Genomic DNA, 5079 nt, shown 5'->3' with positions numbered 1-5079 from the left:
TCATATGGAAGATAATTTAGGCCTATTACCTATTGCTAGATGGCAGAACTTGGAAAAACTCACAGAGAGAAGGAAGTATTTGGAACAATAAGAATCGGAGTGGATTCCTACCCCTGATGATTTTGAAGATGAGAGTAGATATAGATTTCACATTTGCATTGGCTGTACAATTATGCTAGAGAGCATCTAACATTTTTGTTACCTTGTAACATTCTACAATTTTAATGATGCTACAAGATGGATGTCTTCACTGTCATTTGCCATCAAGGATTGTTTAAGGAAAAGCTATAACTTGTTGACTGTAAGCTTTAAGGGAAAACTAAAGAAGCACAGTACATATCCAGTACCGAGGTGTCAAATGTAAGATGCTTGCTTTCCAAGGTAAGATCTTATTTGTTGCTCACATAATCTTGTACAGTGTTATTATGGTATCCCATTTTACATCTAAATAAACTGAGGCTTAGCAAGTCTGCATTACATGTCCAAAGACTCATATTTAGCAACTTGAACTGCTGAGTTATCTGATTTTAAAGCCCAGGCACCTATTAATCATTACAACTGTTATTCCTCTTCTATTGTGGTTGTATTCTTAATGGTCGGGAGCACAAGATAATACTTGTCTCCCACAGGTTTGATGTGATCTTATAAAGCTGACTTTCCCAGATGCAACAAAAATGGGACCACATAAATTCAGGGCAATAAGAAAATTAAACTCAGAACGAGGCTTGACACTTCCACTTTGGAATTGATACTCCTGGAACTAAAGATGGGTTTGGCACTCTAGGGATTCACTTAAGTTATTGTTCTAATTTAAGTTATTACATTTATGGGCCTAAATTTTAGCTTGCTTGTTGGAATCTGTTACATGGACTGTAAAGTTNCTAGGGATTCACTTAAGTTATTGTTCTAATTTAAGTTATTACATTTATGGGCCTAAATTTTAGCTTGCTTGTGGAATCTGTTACATGGACTGTAAAGTTAAACCCCTAATGCATCGCTTCTCAATTTGTAAAGAGAAAATATTTTGGTTATTTCACAATGGGTACATGTCTACACCTCAGGTCAATCATTATGCCTGCTTTCTGCTGGGTCCCCAGTGACACATTTGCATATTGAAGACACAAGGGACATGGAACAGTTGGGCTGCAAATCTCAAGTTCTGCTTGCTAACTACCCTCCTCAAACTTCAGGAGAAATTTGCACTCAAATTTCTGACTTGTCCCCCCAGTTTCATTTTTATTTATACTGCTGTTTCCAGCGAACCATAAAGTACACCGAGGTACCAATGCTTAGTGATAAAGGGTACAGAATCTACAGCCAGACTGCCTGGGTTCAGATCCTGACTTTACGCTTTTAATCCCTCGTCATCTCATCTGCAAAAGAGGGATAATAATACCTCCTCAAAGAGTAAGTAAATTAGTGCATAATAGGGAGGTCCTTGAACTTGGTAATAACCCAATAAATAATATATATTATCTTTTTTTGATTCTAATTATTCAAAGTGAGATATGATTACATATGTCAGACCATATGTTTTCTTTTCTTTGAAATAGAACTAGGTTTTCTTTTCTTTGTTTCTTCTTTTCTCACTTCTTTTCCAGAAATAGGTTTTCTTTTCTTTGTTTCTTCTTTTCTCACTTCCTTTCTTCTAATCTTTTGTTCCTTCCTTCCTCCTTTTCTTCTTTCCTTTTCCCTTTCTCTTTCTTCCCTTCCTTCCTTCTCTGTTTTTGTTTTTTCTTTTACAAATATTGATTTTGTGGTGAAGCCACTGATGGGACATTCCCACACGTATATCTCCACAATTTCCAACTTATCAGTCCAGCTGTGAACACTGTTACTCTTGGATTTTGTGAGCTATCAGAGGATTTCAGTGGAAATATAGAATGTTTTCTTACTTACCACGTGCAGAAGCATGAGCCTCACCTCAAGAGAACCGATACGAGCAATTCCCAATTGTTAAGCCACAGCAACATCCATCTATTAAGAAGGCAACTATATTGGGATCATGGGAGGGCCAGGATAAAACATGATCTGCACATCAGCATCTGTTTTCTAATTAGGATGGCTCAGTGGCAATCTTCATCCAATAATTTAGTTAAATTTCATTCCTAAAGTATAAATATGCTCTGAAGGCACATGGGTGAAGTTAAATCAATAACTGCATTATTGTAAATTACTTCATAATTATATATTGATAAACAGAATAAGGTTATATGATATCCATTTGCCATATCACTTCATATCTCAGACAACTTCGTAGAATTGCATTCTTACATTGTTTTCAAACAGCTTTGTTTTGTATAAAATGCATTTCACCTCTTGTTAAAGCAATACAATTTCAGCATAGCATTCCTTGTTTTGTTTAGATTTTCAAGCCATATATACTCAAGGTATCTGAATTAAATGTCCTCAGAGAATTAGATGTGAAAAAAAATTAAGGACTTTTAAGACAAACATTGCATTCTCTTCTGGTTTTAGGCCTGGCTGGAGAATACTGGGAGACTGTAAGATATTCAGATATTACAAGTCAACCTGCTTGCCATCTATCCCAAAACCCCTCAGCTTTGATTGTTTTCCTTATCTACTGATCTCCCTTCTATCTGCGGTCTCTTCCCTCCATGTGCCACTTGTCATATACTTATTTATGCTAACTGTGTGCCCTAGAACATTCACAATCATCTAATATAAAATATTGTGTCCTGGGTGGGGTGGGCTCTGACTGGCTATGCTGGGTAGCTGGTCAGTGCTGGGGGCTGTTGGGGTCTGGTGGGCTGAATAGAGTCTTGAGCAGGCAGATGTCTTAGAGGTGGCTGGCAGCGGGGGTCTCCATGTGCCAAAGAGCATTCCAGGGCCAGAAACAGCTGGAAGAGAATGAGGTCGGCCATCTGGAGACCTCCAGTTGGGCCCCGGGCTCCCTGTGCAACCAGTTCTAGGTGAGGCTGCCCCTTGAGAGCAGGCAGCCTCAACCTCTGGGCAGGAGCCCCCCAGAAATGCCTGGAAACCCCAGAGCCAGGGCTTCAAGGCTGTGACTCGCTCAGCTAAGAACGCCTTGAGTGGCATGTCCTAGAGAATCTAGCAGTCCTGCCGAAGTGGCACCAAGTGGTTGTTGGCAACCCAGGTGAGAGCCAGGAGGAGGAGGAGAGGGGTACAGAAGGGCAATAGCCCCGTTCACAACCTGAGCCAGAAGAGCACCCACCTGTCTGAAGCTTCCCCCACCCCCTCAATCCTGGACCTGTGGATGAGGGAATATCGCCGACCCGCTATCCAGACAGGCCCATAAGCGTACCCACTGCAACCTTCCTCCAGGAGGGAGACTGCTTTTGGATTCCCTATTCCTTGACAGAACCCCTCTGCTCCCCAAGTGAGTCTGACCTAGAGCCTTTGGGAGCTGGAATTCAGCATCTCCAGAAGCTGTCACAAGAACTGGTTGGGGCCATCGTAACTGAAGAGACCAGGGACATGACTGTTTCTTTCATTTGTGACTGAGGACAGTGCCTTCAGGTAATGCCCTTCTCCCAAGCACCTTTCTGGGATTCTTCGTCTCCCACCTCTTCCCCTCATGCATGAACATGTGCAAGAAGGGAGCCTTTTCTGGAAAACCCCACAGAGCTGATGGATCCAGCAGGTAGAAAGCCTGCAAGTCTTACCTGCCTGGAGCCAGAGCCACTGACCTCACTGACCCCATCATTAACTGAGTATACCAGGCCCCCAAAAAAGTGGGCCCACCTTCCAGCTCCTCATTTTGGAAGGAAGACTATGGTGTTCCCCATTGCCCTGCTTTGAGCACAGTGAGGGGCCAGAAGGGAGCTCTGTATTGCAGCACTCAAGCCACATCTGACCACCATGCCATCACATCAGGATCTGTGCATCCCTGCAAGTCCCAAGGAAGCCCAAGGGTCGGCAGTGCCCTTGGACCACTGCTAACAAGGGCCCAGGAGGAGACTGCTTGGGGGCACTGCTCTCCTGCTCCAGCCACATCTGTTCCTGCCAGTGACATCCTGACCCAACCTGAGAGTGACAGGGAGAAAAGTGGGGGCAGTTGTTCACTCTGTTCCTCTTTTGGGCTTGGAAATTCATCCCCCACTCCAGCATTGTTGAAATTCATCCCCCACTTCAGCGTTGTTGCTGTCTCATTTGCAGCACGAAGCACGGGTGCCAGGAGGAATTGGGCAGCTCTGAGCTGTGTACCCAGGAGTGGGATCTTTCAGAAATCGTCCCCTATGTTGCCAGTGTCTAGACTCTAGGGAACCTAGCTGCTGTCTTTCTCCTCCCACCAGAGTTCCGCAAGAAGCTCTGGGAGAGAATTCCAGGCCCTAAGACCTTGGGCCCATGGGTACCTATTTATACTCAGCACAGGGCACTGTGGGTGTGCAAGGAGGGGTAGCACTATTCAGTAGTGATTTCTGCCCTTGATGACTTATTTAAGAAATCTGCATTGTCATTTTATTAAAGAAACCAGCATGTGACTTCCCTAGATAACACTGCTTTTTCATAATAAAGACTCTTCTTCCATAAAAATAAAATAAATAATAAAATAAAATAAAATAAAATAAAATAAAATAAAATAAAATAAAATAAAATTCTGTCCTATTACCAGTGAACGTGGCTCAATTTTTGGTTGAGAAAACATGGTGACTGTAATATACCTGCTAATTAATGTGTCGCTTGTCTTTTAATCAGAGCTTATGTTCACGGCTTGGGTATGTCCTTGGTATGACACTGTTCTATGCTGACTTTGTTCCTCTCTGCAAAAAAAGACACTGGGAGAACGTGTGTGTTTTAGGTGCAGTCAAACTTGCCCTTGAATCTATTTTCATCATTTGTTAGATTTTTTACTGTAACCAGGTCATTTAACCTCTTCCTATATGGCAGGGAGATAATACTCCTTCCTCTCACCAAATAACATTTAAATGAGATTATATGTTTATGACTAGTCTTGGTCCTTAACCCTTACAGGGCACTCAATATATGGTAGGGATTATTGTGGAACAATATTATTATAAGTTCATTATGTAAAAACAATGATCTTTCTGTTCCCGATCACACTGTTTATCTCACCAGGTCTCCTCTTAAAATATT

The 5079-nt window shown here is 42.2% G+C and overlaps 1 pseudogene; it reads left to right on the top strand.

Annotated features, from left to right (window-relative positions):
- Positions 1-2795: 2795 nt before the first annotated feature.
- Positions 2796-3486, top strand: LOC100479180 (annotated as a pseudogene).
- Positions 3487-5079: the final 1593 nt, after the last annotated feature.

The sequence above is a fragment of the Ailuropoda melanoleuca genome, unplaced genomic scaffold (assembly GCF_002007445.2).
Source record: "Ailuropoda melanoleuca isolate Jingjing unplaced genomic scaffold, ASM200744v2 unplaced-scaffold8458, whole genome shotgun sequence".
In the NCBI taxonomy this organism is placed as follows: Eukaryota; Metazoa; Chordata; class Mammalia; order Carnivora; family Ursidae; genus Ailuropoda; species Ailuropoda melanoleuca.
The sequence above is the reverse complement of the archived record's forward strand: the minus strand, read 5'-3'. Positions and strand labels throughout refer to the sequence as shown.